The 15,944-nt window shown below is 43.3% G+C and overlaps 1 long non-coding RNA gene across 1 annotated transcript in view; it reads right to left on the bottom strand.

Moving 5' to 3' along the window:
- LOC144329282 (uncharacterized) overlaps nt 1-15,944 on the bottom strand; it is a 253,104-nt gene that overhangs the window by 62,908 nt on the left and 174,252 nt on the right. The gene's annotated exons all lie outside the window — the stretch shown is intronic.

Genomic DNA, 15,944 nt, shown 5'->3' with positions numbered 1-15,944 from the left:
CTACTTTTTGCCTACTTTTTTCTAAATTCATGCATCTCAAACTGCTTTTTTGGTGATCTTGTGGCCCCAGCTAGTAATTTATCATCATTGAACAGATTTACAGAATTTACATGGAAAATGCTCTTTTCCACTCCCGCTCCAAAACAAATGGAAATATTTTCTTCTGCTAAAACTGACTCCCACACCTTATGGTGATGATTCTCCAGTCTCCATATAACAATTTTATAGCAGTGGAGTTGAAGCGGAATCAATAATCTTATGCCACAACTTACTTTGACTGTCAAAAATTTGTCGAACTATATACTATTTGCATCCTGCCCGATGCTGACCTGGTCCTTAACAAACCTTGAATTTGGAATGAAGAGAGAGTTCTCTCTTTTGTTGCCCAGGTTCTTCCTCCTATGCAGAAATGGGTCTTGGTCTGAGGGATGGAAACAAAGGACTGCTGGATGGGATGGTTTTCCCCAGTTTGGCAAGAGAGAAAGGGCACAGTTGGATTAAATGCCCCACCTCCCCAAAGCATTCAGTACTGTCAGTGCTGGTGGCAGAATCCATCAGTTAGGTGCTTAGGCATGCCTATATAGCCACGTACCCCACAAAAAGATAAGTTAATGTTTATAGTCCAAGAGTCAATCAAAATCCTTGTTCAAATGTCTATGTCATTTCACATTATAGAATTTATGAAATGTCTGCTGTGCCTTAAGCTACGCAGTTTTACCTTTGAATGAATGTGGATGTGCTTGGATTACCTTATTGATTTATGTTAGTTTCTTTTGAGTTTTTAAACCTTGATGAACTTAGTTGTACAGAAACTAAGCAATGGTAAATACAATTTTGTGGAAATACAGAAATATACCTGAAGGAGCGTCTCCACCCCCATCGTTCTGCCAGGACACTGAGGTCCAGCTCCAAGGGCCTTCTGGCAGTTCCCTCGCTGCGAGAAGCCAGGTTACAGGGAACCAGGCAGAGGGCCTTCTCAGTAGTGGCACCCGCACTGTGGTATGCCCTCCCACCAGATGTCAAAGAGAAAAACAACTACCAGACTTTTAGAAGACATCTGAAGGCAGCCCTGTTTAGGGAAGCTTTTAATGTTTGACAGACTATTGTATTTTAATATTTTGTTGGAAGCTGCCCAGAGTGGCTGGGGAAACCCAGCCAGATGGTTGAGGTATAAATAATATATCATCATCATCATCATCATCATCATCATCATCATCATCATTATTATTATTACTACTACTACTAACCAGAGATAAAGTTTTATTACGGTGTTTATATGAATTTTAAAATTTGTGGAGGTGTTTCTCCCCCCACTCTTTTTTTTTTGGTAAATCAAGTCCTCCTCCTAAAACCAGAGGAAAGCTTTTCATCAACTCAGTTCAGGATTTGTTGGCTTGAATGTAGCATAATCAGCAGCAACATCTCTGAACATCCCCCCCCCCCCAGCAAACACAATTTTGAAATGGCCAGTGGAATAAATTTGTCTTAACCTGTTTCTTTAAAGAGTCCAAGGAAGAAGGCAGCAGCCTTCCCTAACCTAGGATCTTTTAGTTCTGCTGTTTTGGACTTGTGGCCCAAAGCATTCAGAGGTCACAATATGATCTGTGGTTTCAAGCTGTTCAAGCTGGCTGCAAGCGCAATTAGTGATTTGTAACTTGGTTGTGTTCAGATCCCAACTACCAAATTCAAGGCCCATTCTGCAACGATCTTTCAAAGACCGAACCAAGGCAGATGCCGTGTGTGTGCGTGTATGTGTGTGTGTTGGGGTTTTGGCAGCTGAAGCTTCTTGGGAAAAGGACAGATTGTGGAACCCTTTGTTTTTGTGTCTGCCTTGTCAGACATAGTGATCCCCTCCATCCTTGCGTTTTACCACCAGAACCAGGCAGAGGTGGAGTCAATCAGCAACTACACCACTGCCCTCAGGCTGCAATGCACTGCGAGTTCCGAGACTTAGACGATGCCCTGATGGATCGAATCATCTGCGGGGTCCGGGACATCCATCTGCAACGGCGTCTCCTCGGCAAGCCAGACCTCACGCTACAGAAAGCCTTTGAGGAGGTTGTGGCCTCAGAAGCTGCTGAACGCTCCGCCCAGGAGATCCGCAAGTCCAGCAGCCCGCGTCTTGCTAGGAAGCCGGTTCCAGTGCATCATGAAGAGGCCAGCAGTGATGAGGCATCCTCCAGTGAAGACGATGACATGCACCAGACAAAGCGGGAGCGCAGGAAGTTCCAACAGAAGTCCAAGGGCCAACCGGAATGTGCCGGCTGCAGAGGCAACCATTCCCGTGCCAAGTGTCGATTCAGAGACGCCATCTGTAGGAAGTGTTCCAGAAGGGGCCACATCGCTAAGGTCTGCCGATCGGCTCCGTCTGACACCCCCTCTTCACCGACCCGCAAGTCCAAGTCTTCACTCCAGTCTGCCAAGGAAAGCTGTTTCGCTCTCACCAACTGCCGCTGCCCGTCTGGAACCACGATTGGCCAAACCGACTCGCCTACGCAACGCAAGCTGAATGTCACGGTGCTCATTGAAGGAGCTCCATGTGACATGGAGATCGACACCGGGTCTGCCCTGTCCATCGTGTCTTGGAGCACCATCAAAGGACTGGTACCCAGAGTGTCCAAAAGGCAACTCGACTCTCACCGCATACACCTGAGAGACTATCAGGGAAACGACAGACTACAGTCCCCAGCATACTTTAGGGGTGGTGGTCTTAATTTGCACTGTAATTGCATGGTGTGGATATGAAGCAGGGGTAGCTGCTGTAGGCAAAACACCCTGCCGCTGCCCCTCAACAGCAACACCCCACAGATCCGGGCCTGCTCCCTTCCCCTGCCAACATGCCTGCGTCATTGTCGGTTCCAGCACTGCAACTACACCCTCACTTGTGGCTGCACCTGTGCTGCCACCACGATGCAGTAAAGGTGTAGCACTAGCTGTGAGGATGTAGCGTTAGTGGCGAGGGCCGGGTGCTGTGGTGGCAGTGGCATGGGTGAAGCTGTGGTAAGGCTGGCGGAGGTGCGACAGTGAGTGGATCTGCTGCCTGAGGCAAGTTTCTTCACCCTGCTCCATGCAAGCACCAGACTTGAAGTTTGAAGAGTTAGGGCAGAATGAGGTAGCTGCCACATACAGCTGGTTTTGGCTGTCATGAAAGGGCATGCTAGTTATTTAAATTATTATTATTGTATTTTTACTGCTGTGGTGGGTGGGGCGAGAAAGAGCTTGTGGGGTTTTTTGCTTCAGGTGCTACAATAATTTGAGGACTTGGTGGCAGCAGCGATGGTGGTGGTGATTTGCTGCTGTGCTTTAGGCAGCAAACAGCCTTAGATCAGCCCTGTTAGGAGACCAGACAACCAGGTCCCAGATAAATAAAGGTCTCATGTTGACTGGCCCTTTGATCAATCATGAATCGGGGGCAAATTCATTTTGCTGGTACTCACAAGCATCCTTAGCTGTATTTTCAAAAGGCACACCTCTGCATGTAAATTATGTCTTCACTTCCTGCCTAGGACAGGATGGAACCCAAAGAAAGAGCAAAAAGGAAATCTGAGCGCTAACATTGAGTAGGCAGGCTTTTATACCACAGGTCAGCAGTCTAACATTTTCTGTTTTATAGCCCCCTGTCTTGACCATGCTATGCTCCAAACTGAGTTGCTATGTGCCTTTCCATGAAAAGAGCATCAACAGATTTTCAGCTTTAATGATCTCCACTTTAGATTGTGAAAGTGATAGCATCAAACAGCTCTCATGCTTTCACACTTAAGTTGCAATATGGGTCAAACTGAGTTTGTGTGCCGCAAACTGATGCTGAAGTGCCACAGAGTGTTTGCTGCACACTTCTTCCATGCGTTTGCTTCCATTCATTTTAATGAGTGGTGCTGACCTGGTTGTGGTCTCTCGCCAGGAGAAATTCCACTGAAATAAGTCTATTGAATTTTGCCCTGACACTGAGCAAGACTGTGTCAGCATCACACTGTTTGATTGAAGTACTTCAGTGCTTCTTTTAGCATGAACTCTTCATGGTCCATTTATGAAATACTTTCCCCTTGCTTCTCTGAGTTGATCAGATGACAGATTCTGCAGAACAAAGAACTGTCCACCTTATGTGAGGTGAATCAAACATCAGCACTGCCTGTGGAATTGCTGCTAATATCTCATGCAAATGATGCCTTGGCCCACTGTGTGTTAAATATTTTAAACAGCTGAAGATGTTCTCAGATCAAGAAAAGTTGTCTATTCCTTTAAGACAACAAATTTTTTTTTGTTGAACAGGTCTGATAAAGTTCAGCAAAATGTGTGTGTGAGAGAAAGGTCCTTTCAGGGTGTTTTATAGCTGATATACACCATAGGAGATACAATCTGAAAGGGCAGGTCTCCATCTATAACTAGAAATGATAAAATTCAGCAGCTGGAAGCATTCACCCATGGTAAGGTCAAAGTCCATTTGTAGCCCCAATTCTTTGGAAATATAGATGTGATCACAAACCCTTGGTTGACATTGGGATTGATTTTTTCAGAGCGGCATTTACTATTGGCTGGAGGACCAGTACAAGACCTGCACACTTCATTTTACACAAGGGAAAGTCACATTTTGTTATTTCTACAACTTCTATCACACTTTATCTGACTGGCAGCCAGAACAAATGAAGGAGGGTGGAGGGGAAACAAACCAAATAGAGAGGGGTCAAAATGTAAAATGTGCAGAAGGGAAAATGTGAAAATGCCAAACATTTTGGATAATGGAACAACTTAATATAGGAAGTTGTGAGGTCTGCTCTGGAGGAAATTTGATAAGCATCTGCCAGAGAATATGTAAGTGTAGCAAATCTTGCCAGTGTGCACAGACTTGGATGGGATTGTTTTTGAAGTTCTTTTGAACGCTGTGATTTTAGCAGTTCAGAATATGTGAGCTGCGTTCTGTAAAGCAATTCTTCTTGCTTAAGATCGGCAGGAAGACACTTGTCCCGGATGCTGTCTTTGGATGATATCCAACGTTTGTCAGTAACTTAAGTTCATTGATTTTAACAGGTCTATTCTGAGTATCATTTAGTTGGCTATTACGCTTGGACACGGGTGGCGCTGTGGTCTAAACCACTGACCCTAGGGCTTGCTGATCGGAAAGTCGGCGGTTTGAATCCCCGCGACGGGGTGAGCTCCCATTGCTTGGTCCCAGCTCCTGCCAACCTAGCAGTTCGAAAGCATGTCAAAGTGCAATTAGATAAATAGGTACCACTCCGGCATGAAGGTAAACGGTGTTTCCGCGCACTGCTCTGGTTTGCCAGAAGCGGCTTAGTCATGCTGGTCACATGACCCAGAAGCTGATTGTGGACAAACGCCGGCTCCCTAGGCCAGTAAAGTGAGATGAGCGCCGCAACCCCAGAGTCGTCTGTGACTGGACTTAACGGTCATGGGTCCCTTTACCTTTACACTCTTGGAGGGCTCAGAGTCCGGTAGAACCATGGTGATGGAATCCTTTCCCCACTGGGCAACTATGGTAGTGTCTGCCAAGCTGCACCTTCGCTTTGCTTTGGTAGGCAGGTAAACACTTATTTGTTTTCTGGCTTTCCCATTAGTATATTGTTTGTTTATTTATTTAAAAACATTTATCATCTGTTTAATGTTTGAAAAATCTCTAAGTGGTGAGATAAGTTTGATCTAATATAATTTGGGGATTCCGCCTCTTACTTTCTAGACAACAATGGTAGAACATTGCTAGTAGCTAGCAGATAATCCTTATCATCAAAGAACTCCTGAATCGGAAGCACCATTCCACATTCAAACACCTCACCTAGAAGTGAATGATTTGGAACTGGTCAGAAAATTTCCAGAGAATGTTTATTCAGCAAAGATCTTACAGCAGCCAGTTTAAGGCTACACGGATGGATATCTCCTTCTAAGGAGGCAGTTAGCCACTCCTATCACATGCATGAAACAAATGTTATGCACAGACTTAAGTTTTCTTAACTCCGTTTATTTTAATGACGTTGAATATATGTAACCGTCCGGTTTGAGTGAAGGCCTCCATTGTACAGGGATACTGTGTGGGCCACACAGAACCCCTTGCAAGCCATATACAGCCCACCATTAGCCACCCCTGCTGTAGCAAGTCTCTTCATCTAAGGATTCCTGGGCTGGGTCTACATTGATCTTCTAAATGCTATTAAATATAACATTCTACAATGTTGAATGACAGTTTCCCTCTGCCAGTGGCTCACAGTTCTGACATGCCCTCTGGTGTCACATTTTAATAACACATTTTAACGTTATAAACCACGAGTGTAGATCCACCACTGGTCTGCTGGTACGGTGGCAAACACCCTGGACAGCTCAGGTTTGATATTCACAGTTGTTTCAGCAGCAGCCAACCTCAAACCAAGGCTTAAATAGGAGCTGCACCTCAAGCTGAGTACCTAGCTCTTGTCTTCTGTGAGCCAAGCCCCTGTAGAGGGTGAGTCCAATCCCAGGGTCATGACAATAACTCAGTGTTAGATCATGGCCATAAGGCTCAAAGGAGACTCATATGGAGCTTTTAAGATAATGCCTGGAGAATCCCCTTGTCTGCAAGTTCAGTTGAAATCAATGGAACCTAAATTAAGGCTCACTGAGGGTGAAAAGCTATTTCCCTTAATCATCTGCACATACTGTATATCTCATAGGCATATGTGCCCAATGAAACACCCATGTACAACTTTGAAAGACCAGGCAGCTGAGGAATGTTAAGGTTTCTTGCTTGTAGCAAATGCAAACTGATTTTGACAGATCGATAATAATTTATAAGGACCCTTTCATTAAGTCCTTTTACAATTATTACACGGCTAGTCCTTTGAGCACCTCAGCAAGAACATGACAAAATATTAGCTTTTTTTTCCAAACTAATAACGGTTTGTAAGCTGCGACCCAAATAGCTCACAAAAAAAGAGAGTGAACTGTGCTGCAAAGGAAGATAGTAATTCCCCTCCCCCGCTCAATAAGGCTAAAAAACTGCTACGTACTTAACTTAATGCTTAATTAAGCCAGCCTTCATTCTAACACTGATATAACATTTACAGTAAGAAATACTAATTTAAACATTTCTTCTCATTAACCACGATACCCAGAGAGTTTTTCAAGATGCTTGACAAATATTATTAGCTACATAACTCCTTCCTCTCTGTGTGTTTGTGAAAGAGAAGGAAAAGATCAACACCTGAGGAAATTTCTGGCCATCATGATCCTAGCGGCAGAAATATCTCCACCCCCTACAAGAAATGCTTCTCTTCAGGGTACCATGTTGCCTAGAACAGGAATTGTTGTTGTTGTTGTTCACTACAGGCCCTTCACCCTAACGTTTCAGGGCAGATCACAACAGTTTAACATACAACTTAAAAGCAGTTTAAAACAAATGTCAGTCATAAGAATAGGCTGGGTCCTAAAAAAGATACATCTTAAGTGTCAAAAAGTGTCAAAAAGATACATCTTAAGTTTGGGGACATGGGTGGCGCTGTGGGTAAAACCTCAGCGCCTAGGGCTTGCCGATCGCATGGTCGGCGGTTCGAATCCCCGCGGCGGGGTGAGCTCCCGTTGTTCGGTCCCAGCTCCTGCCCACCTAGCAGTTCGAAAGCACCCCTAAGTGCAAGTAGATAAATAGGTACCGCTTTATAGCGGGAAGGTAAACGGCGTTTCGGTGTGCTGCGCTGGTGCCAGCTCGCCAGAGCAGCTTCGTCACACTGGCCACGTGACCCGGAAGTGTCTCCGGACAGCGCTGGCCCCCGGCCTCTTAAGTGAGATGGGTGCACAACCCTAGAGTCGGACACGACTGGCCCGTACGGGCAGGGGTACCCTTTACCTTTACTTAAGTGTCAAAAGCCAGGGCAAAGAGGTGCAGCTTCAACATAAACCGTTCAGTGATTTCGTGCTGTTCAGGATTCTCCTGAGGATGGAAAGTATACCTTCCAATATTTCTTTTTTTCTCTCTTAAAAATTGTTTATTCATTTTATAACACAAATACTTCCAATATTTCTCTGATGAAAATAGGGACATCCTATTCAATAATAATAATAATAAATAATAATAATACAGTGGTACCTTAGGTTACATATGCTTCAGGTTACATACGCTTCAGGTTACACACTCCGCTAACCTAGAAATAGTGCTTCAGGTTAAGAACTTTGCTTCAGGATAAGAACAGAAATCGGGCTCCGGCAGTGTGGCGGCAGCAGGAGGCCCCATTAGCTAAAGTGGTGCTTCAGGTTAAGAACAGTTTCAGGTTAAGTACGGACCTCCGGAATGAATTAAGTACTTAACCCGAGGTACCACTGTAAATAATAATAATAAAATAATAATAATATTTTACTATTTATACCCTGCCCGTCTGACTGGGTTGCTCCAGCCACTCTGGGCAGCTTCCAACATATATAAAAACATAATCAAATCTTAAACTTTAGAAAAACTTCCCTATACAGGGCTGCCTTCAGATAGCTCGGGGGCTGGATAATTCCATACCTCCAACATTTCTCCAATGAAAATAGGGAAGTCCTACCATACCCTCCAACAGTAAAAAAACTTCCCTATACAGGGCTGCCTTCAGATGTCTTCTAAAGGTCGTATAGTTCTCTCTTTGGCTCGGGGGTCACATAGCTCCATACCCTCCAGCATTTCTCCGATGAAGCTAGGGACATCCTAAGGACATTCCGGGATCAAATGAAACTGGGATGACTTGTGTAAATCTTGGACTGTCCCTGGAAAATAGAGACACTTGGAGGGTTTGGGAAAGTTACGCTGCCAGCCCGGATTCTGAGATTCGACTGGAGGGGTCCTGTTTGCTGTCTCACAAGGCAAGTCTTGCTTGTCATCTTGGGAAGTGAGATTGTGCCCTTGCTCTGACTTCCCTCCCCTTAGACATCTGGATGATGACGGCACTGTTGTGCTTCCACTGTCTGTAAAGACTTTTCTTTTCTCACAGGCCCTTGGAGGAACTAACTTTCATCGTCTGTCAAACTGTAAAGCAGAGTTTTATGCTAATATCCTAACATAAAATGTAATGTGATGATGATATAAATTGCTGCCTAGATTATCAATACATAATCTAGGCAGTAATTTATATAATCAATGTCTTTCATTCTTCATCAGTCTAAAAAACCTGGTCTACAATAGGAGTCTTTCCCAGTGTTACCTGGAGATGTCAGAGATTGAATCTAGAGTCTTCTATATCCAAAGCATGAGCTCATACCCTTCCCATGTGGGTATGCAAGCATAGATTCTTAGGTGTACGAACTGGCAAGTCCCGGGTTCAAATCACCACAGCCAGCATAAAGCATAGGCGGCGGCTATTTTGCACAAGGATTCCATTCCTGCCCTGCCCCCCACATCGGCAGAATGTGTATAAGCCCGCTTGGCCTCACTCAGCCTTGCTCAGCCTCGTTCCACTTCATTCCACCCCCACTTCTCCCTCTTCTGGGTCCTAAAGGACCTGCACATCGGCAATCGCATACAAATTAGCCATGCCTAAAATGGTTGTCGCCTGTAACCGTTTCTGTCATTGGAAAAGTGTTATACAAAAAAAGTATGAAAAACAATGGTATTCACTTTGAGAGATATGGATAATTATGCACCACTAATTGATTCAGAAATCTGTTTATCAACAGAAATCCGTAGCTGCAGCATTTTGTCCCAGCGGCACTAACAAAGGCTTATCACCTGCATTCTTGCTGAGATTTGTCTCCAAATCATATATCTCTGTGTGTGTGTGTGTGTGTGTGTGTGTGTGTCTAAATTCCCACAACTAACACTTCTTAGAACTTGCAAGAACTTTTAGTATCTGAAAACAATTAGCCGTTCTAGCTGAAATTTTAGACACTTCTGGGTGATGGTGAGATATCCTGAAAACATCAACATTTCCTGTTTTCAGTTGCATCTTATGACAGACATTTTATATTGTGAAGAAACTGTTTAATTATGACTTGCACACCTGAAGATGTGGGTGGTTTGTTCACTTGAACAAGTGCAACGTAGCTCTACCGGCATCACTTTAGCATCCTGGGCCCTTTGGCACTCTTAAGCTAACCATTTCCAAGTCTCCTTTTCCACACACCTTCAGCCAGTGGCCTTTGTGAACCTTCCCTCTGTCCTCTTTCCCTCAGTTCTATGCCTTTTTTGCCATCCCTCTGTCTGTCGTTCAGTTCTCTCTCCCTCCTTCACCCTTCTTTTGCCACTGCACTGCTACTTCTACCATTTCAGGACATTTTCAATCAGAAATTTTCCTGAATTTTGGTTGATGCCGCGTGTCTTTGTTGTTGGTTTTATTGCTGTCTTCCCTTTCTGCATCTTACAGCTCTGTCTTTCCTTCTCCTTTTAAACAATGATGCTTTTCAGTGCAACCCTGTTCATGTCAAGTGTAAGAATTATTGAGTTCAGTGGGACTTACTCCCAGGTAAGTGGGCGCAGAGGTCCAGCCTGAGTATTTAATTACCGTACATCTTGATTGCATTTTCATTGTGGTGTTGTTGTTTTTTATAAATACATCTTTATTGGTTTAAAATACAATCTTACAATAAAGGTAAGTACAACAAAGTTAAGCACAGAAAAGAAGAAAAAGAAAAAAGAAAAGAGAAAAAAGAATTCTCCACATCATTTTCATAATGGTTTTAATCTCACTATGCATATGGCATTTCTTTTTCTTTGTTAACCACCTTGAACATTTGGAAAGGTGGCATATAAATGTTGAAAATAATGAACAAACATATTTCATAAATACACCCTGAAGGCCAACATGGCTACTCCAGCTTCCTTCATAGTCATGGAAGAGGTTTTTTTTCCACCTGTGACACAGAATCTGATTTTAATCTGGGGCTGTTTGTAATGTGCTGTATCTTTGCTCAAACATTTTAAGGTATGTTATCTGAACTTTGTAATATGTTTATCAATGCTCTAACAGGCTTTGCGACTGTGGTTTAGACCACGTGTAAGGAACATTTTGCCCTTCAAATGTTTCTGAACTACAACTCCCAGTGGTTGGGGATGATGGGAGTTGTAGTTCAGAAGTATGTGGAGGGCCAAACACTTGGTTTTGACTGTAGGGGTATGTACTCCCCTTCCTACCAGAGGCAGTCTGAGGTGTTTTGGCACCTGGGGAGGGCATCTGAGGCTCTGCAAGGGGTTCCCCTCAAGGAGAAGCCCTTGCAAAGCCTTGCCCCCTTACCAGGTGGTAGTGGATGGAGATTTGGCAAAGGCTTCTGCACTCTGCCGTCCTGCCTTTGCCACATGGCCATGCCACCTACTTCCTCTGGCACCCTGGTGCCAATTTCAGGTGGGATCTCTCGAGAACGCTCTGAAATTTCATGAGATCACTTGTGCTCCGCGAGATCTCATGAGATTGTGGTGAAAATCAGTGCTGATTCCAGCATTGCTTCTCCAGTGGTGGCAGAGGCTATGTGGCAGGCCTCGGGGACTTCTGCCGCCTGAGGTGACTGCCTCCCCATGCCTCATTGTTGTGCTGGCCCTGGTTCATACTGTGTTTCTTTTGAATGCTCACTGCTGTTAATGGAATTAATCAGCCTAAGGCTGAAGTCTTATGCAGGCTTTCTTTGGGAGTAATCCCTAATCAGCATGGAGAAAGAGATGTCTGAAGACTGGGCTGCACAACATAATCCCCATTTTGTTCCAATTAACTCAGCATTTGAAAATGGGAGTATATCTTGGGTGTAGTCTGTATAGATCTATATATCGACATATAAATATATAGCCTGCAATATTTGAGCGCATCAAACTTCTTTTTTTACTTTACAAAGTTCCTATTGTACTTCACCAGATCTTAACCTATTACAGTATTTGTAAGACTGGATTCCAAATATCATTGAATTTGTCCATGGCAAGTCTGTGTTTATATGCAAGTTGTTCATATGTTGTGAGTTTGTATAAGTCTTCAATCCAATCGTAGAAGGGAGCCGCATTTTTATTTTTCTAATTCATCAGTATCAGTCTTTTTGCTGTGGTAAGGGCACGGAGAGTCCACTCATATTGTCCTTTTGTAAGGTTCCATGTGCTGGGTATATAATTCAAAAGGATATTTTGCTCTGTAAATGTAAGGTTGTTCCGTACAGTTCTGTTGATAATTTCAGTTACCTTCTTCCAAAAATCTTTCAATGTAGGACAATGAAAAAACATGTTTTAGAGAAGCATTATCCCTACTGCTTCTCCAACCATTAGATACCTTAGATAGCCCTTTTTAAAACAAACATAATGGAGGTCCAGTATATTCTAAATATTTTTTGTTGTTGTATGAGCCTCAATTGTATGAGCACATCAAACTCAGTCAATTACTGGAGTGCTGAAAAGTTGGCAAGGTATGAAAACTTCAGTCTAAGAATTTATACTTTAGATAAAGCAAGCTGTACACACTGTGTATATTAAATAGATCAGCATATCAGTATCAAAACAGCATGGAGGGTTATTCCTACCGATGACTAAATGTAAAACAAATAGCACAGGCATGGATGTTTCAATGGAAATGTAACTACCTTCTGCACTATCCACTGTCTATGTTTCCTGCTCTCGGGGTGGGGACACAAATCAGGGAAGAAAGGTGCAATAAAAAGAAGTGATCACGGAAGGGTTAAATCCCCCAAGTTTTTCTGATTAATTTCTTATCATCTTAAGAGATTGTTAAATGTCAAAAAGTGGGTCCCCCCCTCCCAGCTATCAGTCTAAAACCGAACATACTGCGAGACATAAGGTAGCAGGTGCCTTGGCTCCAAACTATCATGTCTGTGGGCATTCTGTTATAACAGGTGCTCCAAAAATTTGAACAGATTTTAACGAGAGCTGTATGGGCTTTTTAATTAGCCTGGTTACTCAGCATGTGTAAGAAAGCACTAGGTATACACTTAAAACATCACAGTGTCTTACAGAAAAAAAAAGAAAGAAAAGAAAAAGAAAGGAGTGGGGGGGGGGGAGAAGAAAGGAGAAACCTCACATGCCCGGAATGATTTTCTTTTGAGCTGTCGAGGCTTCTATTCTGCTTTCTTTTCCTGATTGTGAAGAACCAAATCACCTCTTTACAAAGTTACCTTAGTGGAAAAAAACATCTTGCTTAGAGATTAAAAATGTGTGTGTGTGTATGTTTAATGGATGGACTTGACTCCACCAGTGGATTTACACACCCAACAGAACAACGGCACGGCAAACAATAGCAAATTCTGTTTCTGCCGTATTTTTCGAGCATTCGGGTGCTACGTTCCGTTTCCGCATATCCATTTCTGCCCAAGAAGACATTGTCACAACGCAAGGCAAGGAAGGGCTGAGAAAGATTTTGAGCTAGAAAGAAAAGGAGATGGTGGCTTTTCCCTTTGGAATTAATGGTCCAGCAAAGGGGAAGAGGGATGCTTTTGCAAAGTGTATAAAAACTGGGAGCAAATTCCCTGCGGCACAAATCAAAATTAATGTCAGAAACCAATGTCTTTGCAGAACAAAGCAAGCCAGCCCTTTTATTTCCGCCTGCCTGTCTGTCTTCCCTTTTCTTTTAAAAAAGGCAGTATGGTTAAAATGTGTGACTTTGTTTCTATGAGAAAGCTGCGATCTTCTGAACTGATTATATTCTAGAGACATGTTATTTCCCTCTCTCTAATTTTCAGATTTTGCCTTGGTGTGTTTACTAGTGTTCCCAGATATGTGACAACCATGTCACATAGAGTCTAATGTCATCTAGCCTGTCACTGGGGTGATTTCCTCTTTCAACCCTATAGTACCAGTGATTAATGATTTTTCGCTTTTTGACTTTCTTTTAGATATATATCTATATAATGTGCCTGTTTTCGTGTTGCTGTACACCACCCTGATATTTGGTGAGAAGGCAGTATATAAATACTTTTATAAGTAGACGTCTGTTAATCTGTCAGATCAGTGCTTATGGGTTCTATATAAATATTTGCATAGTAGCTCAGGCTGTTGAAAGTGGCTTGCAACATGCACACACCATACCAAAATCAATGGGTAAAGCTCAATGTTGCGTTCTTCCAATCATTCCGCCTGCACAAGGATTCCAGCTTGCCAGATGGAATACTCCCCTTCCCCTTCTCCCCTGTGCACTGTTCTGGGGGTCCTCCCAATTCCCCCAGAGCCAGTATTGGGGCACAGGGGGGCAAAGAGAAGGGAGGAAGCCCTGTTGTGCAAGTGGAAGTCCTTGTGTAGGACTTCTGCTGGTGTGGCTGTCAAGTGAATCCTGCCCTATAGGGCATCCTTCCATGCAATTTCCATTTTCACTTTTGGGTGGTATGACACCTTTAAATGTACTAACAGCAAATACCAGAAACATACACTTCAGATATGCATTTTCACGTTACGAGGAGCATTGAGAAGCAAGGATTTTTCGGCACAATCCTGTACATGCTTACAGAGTTGTGTTCAAACAAGATTTACTTCCAGGTGACTATATACCAAATTACCTTGGCCCTAGCCCCACTGAACTCCACAGGACTTACATCTGGGCAGACGTTATATGATTACAATATAAGAGTCCCTCTCAAGCTTTCCTAAGTCTTACTACTTGTGCCTAACGGCCAAATTATGTGTTCAGAAAAATAAAGTGGAATGGCATCTTGGAACCAAACTGTTTCATACAAATGCAAATGTGAGGATGCAAAGTTCCTTTGACAGGAATTCTTTGCAGGTAGAATATGAGCATTTCATGAAGAGACTAGGTTTAGATCCCTTCTTCTGGAGGCCAGGATTAGACATGGTAGACGTAGAGCTTCTGCAACAACAACAACACCCCCATCTGCCTCCTCTTCCTGTAATATTTAGGCATTCTTAGGGCTCCTCTGTACAACTGATCTACTTAGCATTTACTCTGAGTTGCTTGCTCAGAGCTTATGCAAAGGTTAGACTACAACCAGTCTTTATTGAGCATTTGTTCTGATTTGTTTGTGACGCTGTTGTATGACAACGAGCAGGCATTGTGACATGCTCCTGCAGTAATTATATGCCTTCCCTTCAATCCTTTGTTCATCCCACACTTTTCAGTGCAGTTTCTTGACAAGTTCCAAGCTGCAAAAAATCTAGTGTGTGTCCCCCGCCCCAAAGTGGTTTCATTGAGCTAGGGAAATGGACTGCTTTCATACACATTAACTGCACAAACCTACATTTCCAGTACACACTTGACTCTGTCCTACAAAATATTGACAGTTTGACAGTGACCTTCCTTTGTTTCCCCTGTGCTACCCATCCCTGCCAATGGCAGCCAGCCAGCCAATAATGTGCAGCAGCAAAAGGCATGGTATGAAGACAGTAATGAGAGACATATAGTCAGTGCTATTCTTCTAGAAAAAGAGGTGCTGGAGCTCACTGTGAACTTCTCCCTTGTTCTCTTAGATTGACAATGGTGTCCACTTGAGAAGTGCTGGACCTGGGAGTTTTTTTACCAGGGGAAGGATTCAGTCTATCCGCATTTATGAAACAACAAGACCTAGTGCAGGGGTCAGCCAACACTTGGTTCTCTGCAGATGTTGCTGGAGTTCAACTCTCATTAGCCTCAGCCAACATGGCCAGTGGTCAGGGATGCTAGGCACTGTAGTCCATCTGGGAGGGTAACATACTGGCCACCTCTGTTCTTGTGTAACTACTTGATTCCTCCCTGAAATATTTTGATGGAGTAATTCTGCTCTCCACCAGAACTCAAGTGTCTTTTAAAAAGTGTAAAGGGGAAAGAGCTTAGAGGTCTAACCAGGCCAGATACCTGCAAGGGGTTAGTATTTGGGGTTGAGAATATTTTGAGAAGAATAATACAATGATCCCAATTGAGCTCAATTTGGCTTACTTTTCAGTAAACATGCCAAGGACTGGGCTCCGCAATAACTATCCAATTTACACACAGAGATATACATATTTCTTTCCGCATTTTAAAATCAAAACAAAACTCTACATATACAAAAATTGTATATAAAACCTTATGTGCATATGTCTAGATTCCATATCT

This window comes from Podarcis muralis, chromosome 1 (genome assembly GCF_964188315.1).
Source record: "Podarcis muralis chromosome 1, rPodMur119.hap1.1, whole genome shotgun sequence".
Classification (NCBI taxonomy): Eukaryota; Metazoa; Chordata; class Lepidosauria; order Squamata; family Lacertidae; genus Podarcis; species Podarcis muralis.
Note: the sequence above shows the minus strand (reverse complement) of the source record. Positions and strands in the feature narration are given on the sequence as shown.